Source organism: Acomys russatus, chromosome 4 (genome assembly GCF_903995435.1).
Source record: "Acomys russatus chromosome 4, mAcoRus1.1, whole genome shotgun sequence".
Taxonomy (NCBI): Eukaryota; Metazoa; Chordata; class Mammalia; order Rodentia; family Muridae; genus Acomys; species Acomys russatus.
Window position 1 is genome coordinate 46,111,789 of NC_067140.1, and position 18,778 is coordinate 46,130,566.

At 36.7% G+C, this 18,778-nt stretch overlaps 1 protein-coding gene across 2 annotated transcripts in view; it reads right to left on the minus strand.

Moving 5' to 3' along the window:
- Mettl15 (methyltransferase like 15) overlaps positions 1–18,778 on the minus strand; it is a 173,338-nt gene that overhangs the window by 7,673 nt on the left and 146,887 nt on the right. The window lies entirely within an intron of this gene.

Genomic DNA, 18,778 nt, shown 5'->3' on the forward strand with positions numbered 1-18,778 from the left:
GGATATGGTCAAATGTGGGGCACCAGAACACGTGAGAAAGTCGTATCACACTCTCCACTCAACTGTGGAGAATATTCTGACCATTGGCTAGATCTGGGAAGGGGTTTAAAGTTTACCTCCTGTATTGTCCTTGGCTGGTGCCTTAGTTTGAGCGGGACCCCTGGGCCCAAATCTGCCTATCATATTGTTCTACTTGTAGATTTCTAGGACCCTCTGGATCCTTTTATTTTGCTGTTCTCCCATGCGTCTCTCATTTAGAGTCCCAATAGGATGCCTTTCCCTCTGTCCCAGTTTTTTGGTAAGTGAAGGCTTTTGTGGGACATGCCCCTTGGGCTAGTATGCAGATATAAGTGAGTATATACCATTTGATTCTTTCTGCTTCTGGGTTAACTCACTCATTATGATCATTTCTAGCTCAATCCATTTATCCACAAATTTCGGGAATTCCTTGTTTTTAATAGCTGAGTAGTATTCCACAGTGTATATGTACCACAGTTTCTTTATCCACTCTTCTACTGAGGGACACTTAGGCTGTTTCCATGTTCTGGCTATTATGAATAAGGCTGCTATGAACATGGTTGAGCAAATTTTCTTGTTGTGTGCTGGAGCATCTTCTGGGTATATTCCAAGGAGTGGAATAGCTGGGTCTTGAGGAAGCCCTATTCCCATTTTTCTGAGATAGCACCAGATAGATTTCCAAAGTGGCTGTACTAGTTTGCATTCCCACCAGCATTTTTTTTTTTTTTAAGCCTGCAATTCTTAACTTTTGGACATAGCCATTACCTGTAGTACTTCTGACAAATATGGAGATTGTTAGTAAACAGGCGGTGATACAGCCACCCCAAAAGGCCCTGATGACCATGGGAAAACAGGCAACACCAAAGCCAACGAGGAAGCATGTCATCCATCTGAAATGTGTCACCAGCAGCCAGCAGGATTCAGGTCCCCTAAGCCACGTGTGCACATGTATGTGCACTTTCTTGCATGCCCTAGGTAGACTTATAAAGGGAGTTCTCCGATCCTGCCACCCCCACACGTATGCACCTTCTGTGCATATGCTAGGCTGACTTATAAAGGGAGTTCTTCCCATTCCCTGCCCCTTCTTCCCTCATGTGTCCTCAGGTCCCCAGAGACTGTCTCTGTATCCCTCCCCTCTAATAAACCACTCCCGTGGATCTGCCACACGGCGTGATTTCTATTTCTAGCCCTGCCGCATACACTCTAATAGCGATAGCTGGCTCTAAACTAGACTTCCTGAATCAGCTTCAGGGGCTCATTATCTAGACGCCAGTACTTTAAAAGAGCTTTTTACATTTCTTTTCGGTCAAGGAAAAAAGCCATTTTTTAACTTAAGGTTTTCATATATTTTTATCATGCTTTTCCTCTACCCCCAGCTACTCCCAGATCCTCTCCACTTCTCTACCCACCCAACGTCATGGTTTTTGTCCTCTCCCCACCCTCTCAAATCTATCTAAACAAAAATTTATTTAAAAAATGAAAATAAAAACAAACAATTGCATAAGCAAAACAAAATTAAAGGTCCACAAAAGACATGGATTTCATCTTACGTCTGTCAACTACTCATGAGCATGGGCCCTGCACTGGAGTGTGCTTGATCTGCCCATTGACACTCCATAAGAGGAAACCAATTTTCTCTTTGCCACTGGGTAAAAATTGCAAACATCTTGTTGTGGACTCCCCGTGCACTTCTCGCTCTCAGTGCTGGGTCCCCATATGGCTTGAACCTGTGTCAGTCCTGCGTGTGCTGCCACAGAGCCTGTGAGTACATACAAAATTTTTGGCATGCAGCCAAGTGTTTACTCAATAGACGTATATTGACTAGAGAATGAATACATAGTGAATGTGAAAAAAGGATGAATGAATGAATGAAGTTCCAGGACTATTAGCGCAAAAAGATTTTCTTTATATAATTCAGGGAATTATAAAGAGCATGGCTCTTTCATATGAATGAGTGACTAAATGAAAAGCAAAACTTTTTAGCCACAGAAAACATGATAAATATTAAAAAAACAAAATCAGGATAGAAGGCTAGACCACTGTGTCAAATGTTATTGTGGCACTAAATTATGAGGCTAATGGGGCAACTGAGCCCTCAAATTTGCTAGCAATTTCATTGTCTCAGCACACATGATTGCATGGATTTAATTATATCGGATAATGACTGGGCTTGTTCTTAATTTATCAAGCATTTGCACATCTAATGGAGCACCTGCAGACACTTTTCACTTCAGGAAATGCAAGCTTGCATGCCCATACTATAGCGCACACTGTCAACATGTAAGTTGAACATAGTGTTTACGTACTCCTTTTGCAAAGTAAAAATAATGCATTAAAATCATTAATATTTTAAACAGCTTAAATTGCTAAACATAACCATTGATTAAAAGAAAATTCAAAACTAAAGGAAATGCTATTGTACATGAAGTAAATTGTTAATCTATTACTTTAAGAATTCTTCCGAAGAGTCAAAGAAAAAAACATGCTTCCTGTGTCTTGTGACATATATATTCATACCTATATGAACTTATGCAGATATATGTATATATATATATATATGCATACAGAGAATTATCTGCAAAATAGGCTGTCATATGCTTTGCTTACTCACCATACTCTGGAATAAAACTTGCGCTGATAGAAGCTTTATAATTAATTATGTTCTCTCACTTATCAAGTTTTTATATTGATAAGCACATACTAATTAGCTGAGAATACAATTGTAAATAAGATGCAGATGCATTTACACAAGTGAAGTTCATATCACCACCGTAACAGGATGAGATTTACTATTTTGTTATCATAAAAGGTCTGTGACAAACATGTAAACTGCACAGTTTAGGTTTCTATACAGGCACAAAAGCTCTACAAAGAACAATGTTAGTGAGAATCTGAGCAAAGTATTTAGCCCTGTATGAGAACCTTGTAAGCCCATTGAATTGCAATTGTTTAGGTCAAAGGGTATTTATGCCCATTTAAATTTGGATCAATACGTCTAAATTTACCCTCTAAGTAGATAGTACCAATTTACTTCCATCAATAGCATATTATAGAGGCAATCTCCCCACATCCTTGCCAGTACAAGGAATGATCACTCTTCAGCACTGACTAGTCTAATAGTAGGGAAATGATAGTGTTCTGTTGTTTTAATTTGCATTCTTTGGCAATTAGTAGGTTTGGGCATCTTTTCAAATCTAATAGCCATTTGATTCCGGCTGTAAATTGCTTGAATAAATCTTATGTTCATGTTCTTAATGTGACATTGCTTTTTTCTTTATTGATTTGGAAGGCTTATTTATATTATAACAATATTAACCCTTGATTTCGCATATATAAATTATTTTTTTTCAGATTATGACCTCAATTTTATAGATTTTCTGCTGTACAGAACTTACGGATTTTATGGTATGAGAACTGAGCCCCAAGCCAGAAAAAAAAATTCTGTGTGTTGCGAATTGTGTGTATGCAGCCATGAGTGCCTGGGCATGCACATGACAAGGCCAAAGGAGGACACGGATGTCTTCCTCTTTTTTATTTGTTTTGTTTTGTTTTGTATGCGACAGGGTTTCTCTGTAGCCTTGGCTGTCCTAAACTGGGTTTGTAGACAAGGCTAGCCTTGAACTCACAGAGCCCTGCCTGCCTCTGCCTCCCAGAGAGCTGGGATTACATGCCTCCATCGCCGCGCCCAGGTGGATGTCTTCCTTTTTAAGCTCTGTTCCTTATGTGCTTCAAGACAATGTCTCAGAACCCGCAGCCCACTTTGGGGCCAGGCTGGCTGCCGGAGAATGTCCATGGTCCGCCAGTCTCCACAGTACTGGAGACGTTAGGCAGGCCTGGCTTTTCAAGGGGCTGTTGGAAGTTCCGCTTCAGATTCTCGTGCTTTCACAGCAAGCACTCTCATCCACTGAGTCATCTCCTCGGTAGCCCCTCACCACTTATATATAAATTGATTTAGGTTATATCACAATGAGGAAAGCTTACTTCTCTCCACCATTATCGGCTTTATTTTTTGTTATATTTTTTGTTGTGTTTATATGCCTAAGTATTTGATTCACATGAATTGAAAAATAAGCCTTTATTATACTATGAGTGTTACCACACATTTTCTGCATTGATTTACAACACCATTCTGACAGTATACCACATTTTAAGATACAGCTAAAAGTGCACCAACATTCTCAATTGGATTTTTTTGGTATGCGTCTCTATTTTATTCTACAAATAGAAGACTATTTTAATTACTGATAATTGTTTCCTCATGATAGGTTTTGTCATTTGGGGTGGTCCATAATTATCCTTTGTTTCAAAGTTGTGTTGGGCATTTTTCTTGCATTTATCATTCCGAATTAAGTAAATAATTAATGAAGCATATACAAAAGTGTTAGTATAATTTGAACTGCAGTGGATGTCTAGGGAAATTTGAATCATGATTAATATTATCACAATATTAAACTATCAATCTAAAGGATAAGTATTTCTGTTAATATTTTACATGTTGTTAGTAAAATTTAATAGCTGTCATCATGTAAGTCATGGTCAAGCACCTGTAAATAAATTATTTACACAAATACATATTAATCTTCTCTAAGGAAAAGCATAGGAATGGCCACACTTATTTTAAGACAGCCCTGGGCAGGAGAAGCACTGCTGAACCTCAGAGAAGCCTTTTTCCTTATGGGTGTGATGTAGAATACTTAGCTTCTGAATATCTCTTCCAGTTTTAAGATGCCGTATTTAAAACACTGAAACATGGGATTATGGTGAACACAAAATATTAAAAGCACTCAGTGAATAAAAGTATTCAGTGTATGTTTAGCCAAAAAATCCAAAACAAGAGCAACAAAAAAAGACAAAGTTCTCCTTGGACACCATTCCCACATTTACTTTTTCTCCCTGTTCTAAATTGTAAAACAGAGTGGGCAGGGAAGAGGTACATTAATCACTAAGGATTTGCTAACCATTTACTCTGGACTAATAGGACAGTAGGTCAGAATCCAAAAGAAAGTACAAAATGTTTCTACTGTACAAAATAATGGTACAGCCCAAATTAACCAAGCAGTGCTTACCTATTAAAAGTATGAGGATTTAGAATTGGTGTTTGGCATTTGATGTTGACTATTTAATAACTGATGCTGTGAAAAAGCACCTGAGCTTCATTAACATAAACCATCCAGATCATGTTTCAACCATCTGGCCAAGAGATTATTTTCCATAATTAAACTTCTTGATTTCTCTTGCAACAGAAAGTATACAACTTATCTTCTGTCATTTTAAGAGTACGATATTTTGTTTTGGTTTTTTTTTTATTATGGATTTTTTGTTTCCTTTTTTGTTGCTATAGGCTTCACTGGATATCTTTCTACACATGTATCTTTCTTTCTTTCTTTCTTAAGCACAGCTCCACAACAGCACCTATTGTGAGTTGTTTTAATCCGCTCCTTTATTTTCAGTCTTACTCTGCTGGTCCATGTCTTTAGTCTGCCGATTAGCTTAAATGAACCTAAAGTTACTGGTAGAAAAGCTCTAGACTAAAACAATTATAGTCCAGAATGTCACAAGAAGTGTTCTGTAAAAACCCAACAAAAGCATGTGTGTAACAATAAACCAGTCATTCATTTAGCCAATATTTAGAACCTTGATGGGCTAAATACTAAGATGAAAACACTTGAAAGTATGTCATCATTGATCTCACGAAATTCAAACCCTTTAGTAAGAATGACAAGCAGATGTTATGGTGATGGATAACAAAGACACGGTACACAGAAATATAGAAGCAAAAAGAGAAAGAAGACACTCAACTGTCTACATTTTCTAACTTGATATTTCCAGGAAACTGCTAGTGAAACAAAACACCTTAAAATCCTAACCAAACAACAGAACCTTTCTGTCAAGTAAGTATAAAAAGTGCAGCACGCTGTGTTCCCTCCATTCAAAGCCACATTGTCCATGGTAAAGTCTTAAATATAACTAAAGTGTTTCTCAAGTTTTTGTTTGGTTATGTGTGTGGTCTATATATGTGTTTACACTTATGTGAAAGCCTCTGTGTGTGTGTGCATGTGCGCGTGCACATGTATGTGCACGTACTATGTGGAGGAGCTGGCATTAAGTATCTTCCTCAGTGGATTTCCACATTATAAATTATGGCAGGGTCTTGTGCTGAACATGAAGCTTACCAATTTAGACCAGCCCAGCAAGCCATCTTGGCGCAGAGTATTGGTCTCTTCCTCCAGTCAGCACACACCTGGCTCTTTGTGGATGCTGGAGATCCAAACTCCAGTCCTTGCTTTGCATGGCAAGCACTGAGCCATCTCTCCAGCTAGTTTTAATTTCAACAACCAATTACTCAATATAATTTATTTTTACAGGTAACACACTTAGGGGAATGCTGAAAACAGATTTTCTCTTAATCATGTTTATGTACTTTGATTATGTCAGTAAATCCTTATCCAAATTATGAGAGGTAGAAAGCAAAGATTCTTATATGCAATTAAAGCTAAAAACAAAACAAAACAAAACAAAAAGAAAAGGTTGCCTCCAAAATTTGCAGGCATTGTATGTGGATGAAATGCAGAACCTTTAAACACCTGGAATCTGTCTGTGGGTAATACATATTGTATATAATTGCTCTAGAAAAAAATTAAGACTTCTGAGCTGTTTATTGGACATTTACTAAGGGATATTTACATCACTGCTATTTGTTGCTGTTGTTAACTTATTCCTATTTGTTTGCATATAATTCTGTGTCTTTAGGACGATCTTGGGCTTAAATGTGCTCAAGATAGGGCAGAATTTTAAGATTGTATTTCCAGCAAGCCTCTTTATCTCCTTTTTCCTGATTAGCAGGAAAGGAAGCTAAACTGATAGCAACAGGTTCAAAGTGGTCTACATAGGCTCTGATTCCATGTCAGGTGTTTTATGTAACAATCTTCATTTTCTGGGAGAAAACAAGCATAGAATCTTTACTCTAACCCTGAATACCTTGTTACTGAGAGATGTCTTAATGGACTCCAAACCTCTTTGCATCAAGTTGCAAGAGTTTGGCTTTCTCTCTGCATGTCCCTGGGGTAAATGTGCATTGTGAGCCTTAAAGACTGTGCATCTGGTGAAAGCAGTAACCACCCTGGTCTCACAACCTGGGAATGGAAATGAATATCTTCGGCTTTTGTCCTCCTCACTCTATTGAAAATAACCTATTGTTCGCTCAGGTTATTAGACTGCACATTTGTCTCCCCTTGTCATCTGCTTTCTTGATACTGGGAAGTATATAAAAGCAACAGTTGTGACTGGAGCCCTTATCTAGACTTTTGGGTAGGTGCAGATTACATGGATTTGATTAAGAGTCAAGATGTACCAAATTTACTTGTTAGGAAGAATGAACTCTACAGTTGTATTTATGTTTTTAAAAGATTTGCTAAATATGCTCCAGCTAAGCAAATGTAGGGAGAAATTAAGCTTAGATACAAAGTGAATAAAGAGTTTTCTGGCAAAAATCTTGAGTAATTATGCCCAGCTCCTTTTATTTTCTTTAAAGCTACTTCGGAAATCTTGACAGAGAAAGTAAAATATTTTTCAAGCATTTGTTGCTACACATTTACGATAACCACATGATTGTAACAGTGAGAGCGTGGGGTGTCTAGCTGTCTTTTCCAGCCTCTGCACACCCTTTCCTTCGCCAACACTGCCCTTTTTTTCTTCTTACTAGTTACCATCTACTTTACCTTCAATACTCACCAAGATGTTCTGTTTTTTTCAACACACATTTCAACTTAGTACTCTGCAGTACATGTTTCAGCTCACACAAGGTTGTAGAAAGCCCAGGAACTAATTCTTATTTCCTAGTCCCTAGTATAGGGAGAGACTGGGGGTGTCAGGCAACAAAGAAGAAAACCCATCTGAGTCAGAGATAGGGATGTACAGGAAGTGGTACTTTGAATGTAATTTCTGCAACTCATCTCTTTCTAAGGTTGTTCATGTGTCCAGGATTGCGTGGAAATAGTCCCTTGTCTTCATCACATTCTCAGATGGTCCCAGAACCCCAAATAAGGTGATTTTCCTGTGAAAGCAAACTGTTAGTGCAACTTTTAGTTCCTAATTTACCATTCAATTATGCCATCGAAAAAGGCATCAGCATTTCCAAACTACTTAATACCACCACTGCGTGGATTGCAAATTTCCTTCACATGTCACTAACGAAGCTGGAAATTGTTAGTGAACTGTCAATTTTCTTCTGACTCACAAAGTATTCTACATTAAAGGAAAAATTGTGCTTAGTAACAACTGTCTATATTACATATAATAATGGGACTCAATCTGTTTGATTTCAGTAATAAAAAGTGTCATCTTCTCACTTGATAAATCATTTCAAGTCCTACAAAGAAATTAATATTTTTAGTTTTAGGACACACTAGTACTATTTACACTTTTTAAATTTTAATTCATTTACATCCTCAAATGTATTGAGAGTTTTAAGCTCGTGGATGAAATTAGCAACGTGCTGAGGCTGTCAACACAATGCATTGCAATCCTCCCGAGTCGTAGGGTTTAAAAATTAATTGAGTTCTTACACCTGTTTGCCGGCATTCATCTGTTGAGTTTCCATCACATTTAATAAGTCTCTGTGACGCAACTCGTGTCCTTTCGCCTGGGATCCTTTAATACAGTGTTCAATTTTCACCAGTCTGAAATTCAAGTAATATTACAAATTTCAAACTGTTAATTAAAATCTGTGAAACAGAATGATTCTGGGTAAAATTGGCTTTACTCAGTAAGGTTCTTTTTAAAACTTCTTCAAAGTCTCATCTAATCTCCAACTCCTACCAGGTTAATTCTGATGACAACATGATCTCACTAGGGGCACCTGAGGTTTGCAAATGGGAACAACACAGAGGTTGTGGGCTATTGTAAGGATCCAAGACCTTATTTATAAAAATTATTTTAGATAGTTCCCAGTATTTGTTCAATAAGCATTAGTATGACCTATCACTATTATTACCATCATTTAATTAGTGCTTGGTCTGGGTCAGCTGGTTTTGGAGCATCCTTCCTTTCTACTTAGTCCTACTGACTAAGACAAGCTAAAGGTTAATGCATGTGTGTATATGTCTGTGTCAGTGTACGCCATGTGTGCAGGTGCCTACAGAGGCCAGAAGAGTGTGTTGGATCATAAGGAGCTGCAGTTACAGGCAATCGTTAGCCACCTGACATGGGTGCTGGGAGCTGAACTAGGTCCTCAGCAGGAGTAGCAAGAATTCTTAACCACTGAGCTAAATTTTCTGTTTTCTTTTTTGTTTAAATTTTTAAATTTTGTTCACATTACATCCTAATTGTAGTCCCCTCCCTCATCACCTCTTGATACCACCTTCCCTTCTCTCTCTAGTCCTCATAAAGGACAGGACTCTTCCCCTGACATCTTGCCTTAGCCTATCAAATCTCATCTGTACTACCTGCATCCTCTTCCTCTGTGGCCTGGCAAGGCCACCTCACCAGGAGGAAGTGATCAATGTGGGGAGGCCAGAGTTCATGCCAGAAGTAGTCCCTACTCCCCATATTGTGGAATCCACAACGAAACTGTGCTGCCTATCTACTGCATCTGAGCAGAGGGTCTAGGTCCACATCACACACAGTCCTTGGTTGGCACATCAGTCTCTGTATGGTAGTGTGATTATCTTGCATTATGTGGCTTATATGTGCTTATAAGTGAGTATATGCCATGGGTGTCTTTCTGGGTCTGTGCTACCTCACCCAGGATGGTCTTTTCTAGTTCCATCCATTTGTCTGCCAATTTCAAGATTTCCTTGTTTTTAAAAGTTGAGTAAGTGAAGGCTTTCATGGGACATACCCCTTGGGCTACTATGCAGATATAAGTGAGTATATACCATTTGAGTCTTTCTGCTTCTGGGTTAACTCACTCATTATGATCATTTCTATCTCAATCCATTTGTCCACTAATTTCGGGAATTCCTTGTTTTTAATAACTGAGTAGTATTCCATACTGTATATGTACCACAGTTTCTTTATCCATTCTTCTACTGATGGACACTTAGGCTGTTTCCATGTTCTGACTATTATGAATAAGGCTGCTATGAACATGCTGGAGCATCTCCTGGGTATATTCCAAGGAGTGGAATAGCTGGGTCTTGAGGAAGCCCTATTCCCAGTTTTCCGAGATAGCACCAGATAGGTTTCCAAAGTGGCTGTACTAGGAGGACACCCTATTAGGACTTTGGATGAGAGAAGCATGGGAGAATAACAAAGTAGAAGGATCCAGAGGGTCCTAGAAACCTACAAGTAGAACATAATGATAGGAAGATTTGGGCCCAGGGGTCCCGCTCAAACTAAGGCACCAGCCAAGGACAATACAGGCGGTAAACTTTAAATCCCTACCCAGATCTAGGAATGGACAGAACATTCTCCACAGTTGAGTGGAGAGTGGGGTATGACTTTCTCATATACTCTGGTGCCTCATATTAGACCATATCCCCTGGAGGGAGAGCCCTGGTGGCACTCAGAGGAAGGACAGCAGGTAACCAAGAAGAGACTTGATACCCTATGAGCATATACAGGGGGAGGAAATCCTCATCAGGAACAGTCATAGGGGAGGGGAGTAAGGGGAAAATGGGAGGAAGGGAAGAATAGGAGAATACAAGGGATGGGATAACCATTGAGATGTAACAAGAATAAATTAATAAAAAATTAAGAAAAAAAAGTTGAGTAGTAGATCAGTACTGCATGGTGTAAATGTACACAGTTTATACACTTTCAGTTGAGGGACATCTGGGTTGTTTCCAGATTCTGGCTATTATGAATAAAATTGCCAGGAACACAGTTGTGCAAATGCCCTTGTTGTATGGTGGAGCATCTTTTGGGTATATGCCCAGGAGTGGTATGGCTGATTCTTGAGGTAGAATTATTCCCAATTTTCTGAGAAAGCACCAGATTGATTTCCAAAGATTTTTTAGGTTTTCTTTTTAACTGTCTTGGCCCAAATTTCATTTCCTTCTAAGATGGACTTCTTGGATAAGTTTACTCAGGAAATGCTATTTGGTAATTCAGTTTAAAAAACAGTACAACAGTAAGAAATATGCTATGCAATAGTGTAAAGTCTACAAATTTCAAATCACAAAATAACAATGTGTAACACAGGTCAGCGCAACAGCCATTACAGCAAAGTTTGATTGTGGGTTTGCCCATACCACTTTTTAATCTACATGATAATTAAACAATCTAATACTACAGTACACTATACTAATACTACAGTACACTATACTAATACTACAGTACACTACACTAATACTATAGTACACCATACTAATACTACAGTACACCATACGAATACTACAGTACACTATACTAATACACACTACACTAATACTGCAGCACACTACACTAATACTACAGTACACTATACTAATACTACAGTACACTACACTAATACTACAGCACACTACACTAATACTACAGCACACTACACTAATACTGCAGCACACTATACTAATACTACAGCACACTACACTAATACTACAGCACACTACACTAATACTACAGTACACTATACTAATACTACAGTACACCATACGAATACTACAGTACACTATACTAATACTACAGTACACTATACTAATACTATAGTACACCATACTAATACTGCAGCACACTATACTAATACTACAGCACACTACACTAATACTACAGCACACTATACTAATACTATAGTACACTATACTAATACTACAGTACACTACACTAATACTATAGTACACTACACTAATACTACAGCACACTATACTAATACTATAGTACACTATACTAATACTACAGTACACTACACTAATACTACAGTACACTATACTAATACCGGTCATGGTTAGTATAAAGTACACTTACTTTTGAAAAGACAGAGAAAGTACAGAATATAGTGATGGAAAACTACTTAGACTAACTGCTTTAGGACAAAAATTATGTTTGTACTAAAGTTTGATGGCAACAATTATTTCTTGATTAATGTTTTATTTATTTCTGAGAAATCTCCCTTTTCTTTAAACACTGCTAATAATGGTGGTTTTAGAAATACATAAGGGAATAATCCATTAATGTAAATCATTTTAACTTTGAAGTTCAATCTAATAAGCACTGTATTACTAGAGTAACTTTTGTTGCTAATCAAAGTATCAATTGACATTTCAGCAGTAAATTTAATTCTGTGGAAAAATATGCTGTGCATATCCGAATGCAAGAAAAGATGATTATTTTTCCTTTTCCTAAAAGTCATGCCATCCCTGTGGGAAGAAAGGTTGAAATGAAGTGATCAGCCTATCACAGATCATATTGCTTGGCAAAGCACAGGTTAGCAGAAGGCCACAGAGGAGTTCTGTGAGGTACTTTTGTTTGCTCTCTGACTTACCCTGGACTGGAGAGAAAAGGAGCACAAGTGCTTAAGTGCACTTAGACCTTAAATCTCACAGAAGATACTCTTAGACGCCATCTCATTGGCTTGGTATAGAAATTATTTTCATCTTCAAAAATAGGTAAAGTGGATCAGAGATTAATCATTCAAGTTCACAGAGCAAACACAGACAAGCAATAGATTTAAGGGTTTGTGTGTGTCTGTGTGTAAATGTCTGATTTGTACACATGAATACATGTCTGTATGACGTGTGTGTGTGTGTGTGTGTGTGTGTGCGCGCATATTTGTGTAAGTCTGTATGAATGTGTACAGAGGCTAAAGATCATCCTCCAGTGTTGTTATTCAGGTGTCATCCACCTAGCTCATTGTTTTGTTTTGGTTTTTATTTTGTCTGGTTAATTTTGTTTCATTTTCTTTTTTGATTTTGGTTTTAAAATGTTTGGAAGCAAGAGCTTTCATTATCCTGCAGCTCACCAACTAGGCTAGACTGACCTATCAGAGAATCAACAAGGTGTCTGCTTCCCCCTGTAATTACACCACAGGATTTATAATTTCATGCCACCATCTTGGCTTTTTTTCTTTTCTTTTTCTTTTTTTAACATGGGATCCAACTCATGTCCTCTGACTTGTGTGGGACTATGTTCAGAGTGAGCTGTCTCCACAGTCTGGTCAAGGAGGATTTTACTCATGCATTCTGTACTCCTACCTTTCTTCAAGCTTTCTGGTCTCTTTGATGTTCTGTGTCTCCTTAAAACTGATTCCCAGTTAACACCTAGACATTTATAATTTCCCCCTGAATTTGCATTATACTTTGGCTATAAATGTACACATCATTTCATCGATTTATTTGTCCAACATGCATACATTAAACTCTGGCTTTGCATCTAGTTTATGAGTCAGAATAAAGGTTACATAAAATTCTAGTCAGGAAATAAGCATATACATTTAATCAACATGAATCACAAATACAAACGAAACTTCACTTGAATTCATTTTTTTTTTCTATTCAAATAGCATCATGAGTCACCTACCAACTTCTGAGTATAGATGGATCAACTGTCTAACCTGTGGATGCAAAGTTTTCTAAGTGTGTTTTGAATACGGCATAATCTTTAAGACTACAAATGGATATATTAAACTAAGTATATCTACTTAGCAAAAATAATGTCAACTACATGATAGCTGTTACTTCTATTTCAAAATAAGAAAGATGAGATCCAGAATTCTTTATGTAGGAAGCAAGCTGCAGGACTAAGTCTTGAACTAAGTATTTTCTTTCACAAGATCAGTGTTTAATTTGGGATCACCTGCTGTGGCCCAAGAGGAAAAAGGGTACTAGAATCTGGAGGAGCTCCAGAACAAAATGGGAATAGCCAGCCTCTTTAACATACTTTTGCTTAAAATTTTCAAATAGATGCAGATCTAGAATTTAGCTGTTTTTCAAGACTAAGTAAAATTACATATATTCTGAAAAATTAGATATAGCCCCTTCTTTCCAATTAAAGGTATTTTCCCATCAAGAGTGTGCATATATATATATATATATATATATATATATATTCATTTTAATGATTCTTTAATCAATAAAATATTTTCTCTGAAAATTATTTTTCTTTAGTATGTAATTGAAGAATAAGATAGAAATATAAGTATTTTAATCCTAAAAATGAAATAATCAAAACACCAAGAAACAGTGCTTTTTTTTTTTTTTTAAGCTTGGCAGCATATACTGTTTCCATGTTGTTAGAGCATTTACATTCTTAGGACCTACAAAACTAGGAAATTATTTTTATTATTTCATGTTATTTTAGGTTGAGATCTCCTGATTTAATGTTAATTTCATGCATTATCATTGTAGGCTGCTATCTCATAAGGTTCAAACACTATGATATGACAATACTGTTGTTTCATGGTACTTGCAGGTTCTAGCATCATGTTCAATATGTGATATACACATTATGTAAAAGTTTTTCTATATAGCCACATTTTAAGGTATTAAAAAGAAAAAAGTTAATTTTCAAACTATATGTAACACAGATGCCATTAAGTATTGCCATTTCAACATATAATTAAGATAAAACTATTTTATATTTAAACAGTATTACAATGTGGCATATTTTATATTTATTGCACTTATTTTATAATTTTTTCTTTTTGAAATTAAAATATAATTATATCACTGCCCCCTCACCCTTCCTTCTCAAGCCCTTCCCTTTCACCATCTCTTCTCTTCTTAAATCCATGGCCTCTTTTCCTGTAATTGTTATTACCTGTGTATATGTGTGCACACGCACGCACACATGAGTACATTCATGTTTTGAAGTGCACACATATCAAGAACCCGGACTTAAGTTAGTAACTACTGACAACTGTCATTGAGCATACGTAGCAGATAATTTTTAAAAAACAACAATAAACAGATGCACAGATTCTCTGCCATGAACTTTTCTTCATGCAGTACTACAAAGGCACATGGGCAAACACCTTAGCCATTTCAAGCACACCCAGGAAGATGAGCCAGACTTGGAGGAAATGGACATGAGAGAAGCAGCAGGGAGGCTACAGTTCTGGGTACAAGTATCTGACTTTTAGTAAATGGTTTATAGTCATATTTAATTCTTAAACTTTATGACTTTACTTCTTCATTTATCTGCATATTAGAATAAAAGTTATGCTTAAAATGTGAATTGTCTTATAAGTGATTTTGGGAAATATTATAATACTGTATAAAATCATAAGTACGTTAAATATATTAACCAGAAGCCTTTTGATTTCTTGTAATCCGAATTATAAATTCTTGACATTAATTCTGGTCATAGCTGAGTCTTTTTCAGGAAGATAGTTCTTATCTTTTTATCTTCAAGTGCTTTTTCTCTATTGTACTCCAAACATTTTAAAGCCTTGAGTTTTACATTATGGTCTTTGATCTTTTTGAATTCAATTTTAAGCAAGGTAAGAGGTGGGTCTAGTCTCATTCTTCTACATATCATTTTCATGGCACTATTTTTGGAAGAGGCTATCTCTTCTATAAAGAGATTTCTATATCTGGCATAAATTAGTTGGGCCATAGGTACTGTGTATATTCCTGAATATTCTATCTTATTCCATTGATTTTCATGTCCATTTTTTTATTACTACCATGCTGTTCATACTAGTATGGTTCTATAGTATAATTTGAAATTAGATATTATGATAACTTTAGCATTATACTTTTTGTTCAGGATTGTTTTGGTTATTTGGGATATTTTATATTCTATGTGAATTTTAAGTTTGTTCAAGTTTAGTGAAAAATGTCACTGGAAGTTTGGTTGGCATTGAATTGAATTTGTTGATCACTGTAATATGGCTGTTCCTGAGAGCACATGAAAACACATCTACTCATCTGTATTAGGATAACAATGAAAGACTAATTAAACAACTCCACCCAAGTGTAGCTTGATAAAATGAGATTATTGGAGTTACAGGAATACTCAAAGGCAGCAACAGCAGCATCATAAAACATACTCTAGCACTGGTGACAATTCATGACAACTGCAAACCTATAGCTATCTAGCTACTGGTAGGAAGCTCCATGCAGTTTTTTTGTTCAATAGTTGGTCCCTGCTTTTATAACTTGAAAGAAGGCCCTGGGATTTTGTAACTCCTTGATTTCTCCAAGCCTCATAACTTTCCTAAGTTTCCTGAATCCTGAGAGTTTTGAAGCACCCAAGTTATGACTTTCTAGCCTTCTTCTAGGAGTGAATGTTTCAACTCATAAGAACTAGCAACATAATATGATTTAAGAAAAATAGTGATTTTCACAATATTGGTTTTTCCAGCCTATGAATGTGAGATCCCCAAGTTCCAGGTAAGGGGCCATTCTTCAGGTTTTGGCCACTTGTTGTGTTTTAAAGAATTATTCATTTATTTGTTTATCTATCTATCTATCTATCTATCTATCTATCTATCTATCTATCTTTGAGACTCTGTGAGTCTCTGTCTACCATGTGAGGGCTGAGAACTAAACCTGGGTCTTCTGCAAGAATAGTAAGTACCCTCAGCTCATTAAGGGAACTATCTTTGCAGCCCCTGACCTCTCGTTATGTCAGAAAATGTCTGAATCCTGCCTAGTGGCTAGGCTGGCTAACCAGGGCTCCACTTGACTCCAATTTCTCAGTGCCGTGATAACACACACGTGTGAGCATGAGTACGTTTACCATTTTAGGTGAGTTCTGGGATCAAACATGTCCTCATGCTGTGTAGCAAGCACTTTACCAGATAATCTGTCTCTCCAAGCCTGTTTTATTTCATTTTTGCAGTTATTGTCACTGTTTTTTTTTTTTATTTCCTTCTCAGGTGATTTATTATTAGTATATAGGGAAGCTTTTGAATTATATGTTGATGTTATATAATATTACATTGTTAATCAGTTCAAAGAGTTCTTTGGTAGAATTTTCAAGGATTTTATATATAGGTGCATGTCGTCTTTAAGAGGAACCATTTACTTCTTTCTCTATTTATGCAGCTTTAATTTCTTTCTTTTGCATTATTACTCTAGTCAAGATTTCAAAGACAACATTGAATGAGTAGAAAGAGAAGACACCCTGTCTTTTCCCTCATCAGTGAAAATATGTGCCGCTTTTCTCCACTGAGTAGAATGTTGGCCATAGATCTGGCATATGTACTCTCATGTTGAGAAATATTTTATTATTATTTTCCCCAGGGCATTTATTAATAGGGTACGCTAATTTTCATCAAAGGCCTTTTATGAATCTATTGATTTGTGCTTGTTGAGCAAGCTTTGCATCCCTGAAATAAAGCCCATTTTGTCACAGTAAGAATTGACTTTCTGAAAAAGACTCAGCTATGCTCAGAAATAATGTCAAGAATTAATAAATTGGATTACATGAAATTAAAAGGTTTCTGCACAGCCACAGAAATAGTCTTGTGAAGAAACAGTCTCCTCTATATATCTTTTCTTTTATAGTCAATATTTCATTATTTTATGTAATATTTCATTCAGTTATCTAATGACACTAGTAAATGCTATGAACCCAGAGCTCTTCTGATTGAAGAACAGTGGTATGTTAACACTGCAAAGAAGAATGTGTTGTTGAATTTGGTTTGCAAGCACTTCATTGGAAACCTAGTCAACTACCCAGGATTGGTGAAGTCTGGGATATGAGAACCTACAACCACCACTTTACTAAATCAGCAGAATCCCAAACTACATTGGTAACATTTGTCTTCATCCCCATAGAAAAGGGTTGTCCTCACTCTTCATCATGGAAAAATCTTTTTGTAACAGGCAAAGACCATTATAGAAAAACACAATTAATCAAAAAGTAGAGTTGTGGAGCCTAGGACTAATGGATACATCTCCAATACAATGCCTACATTTAAAGCTCAGGGATCACTGTCAAAGAGGGAGCTGAGAGATTTTAAGAGCCAGAGAAACAGTGTTTTTTTCTGTGAGATTGTGTCTCCCAGTAGTAACAGAAGCTACAGCCATAGAATATAGTCTCATCAACATGACTGTCTAAAGATATTCTGAACAAAGACAACAAAATACAAAATGTACATGTTAATGTGGAGGGAGAAAGGCCAGAAGGCTGGAACCACATACAAAATATGACAGGCAACTCAGGTATGATTGATAGGTGTGGGAAAAATAGTCTTCCTGAAGGAAGAGCACACCAATTGGATATGCAATACTAAATCACCATCCCTGAAAACATACATGCAAATAACACCATACATCTTGAGTAGGTTTCAGTTATGTATTTGGAAATACATATATGCCTGTAACAACAAATAATTTAAAAATAGGCCATGAGTTTGAAAGAGATCAAAAGGAATATAAAAAGGAGGGATTGGAGGAAGAGAATTACATAATTATATTACAATCTCAATAAACAAAACAAATAAGAAATTAAAATGAAAAACATAGCATCCATGACCACCAGGGAGAATGTCTTATAATCATCATCATTTTGTCCTTCTCTTCCTCACCCTCTTCCTCTTCCTCCTTCTTCCTCTTGTTCTTCTTCCTCCTCCTCTTCCAACACTACTTCTTCTTGTTCTTGTTCTTTTTATTGTTGTTATTCTTGTTCTCCTTCTTCTCCTTCTCCTTCTCCTCCTCCTCCTCCTTCTTCTCCTTCTCTTCCTCTTCATCCTCCTTCTTCCTCAACCAGCTTTGATATCTGGGTAATGTTGGTTTCATAAGATGAGCTTTGTGTCATTTCTTCACTTTCCATTTTATGGAGAGTTTGGGGGGGGAGAGTTGGTTAATTCTACAAATGTTTCATAGAATTCAGGAGAGAATACACATGGGCACGAGCTGTTTTAGTTGGAACACTCCAATATCATCACTTGCTA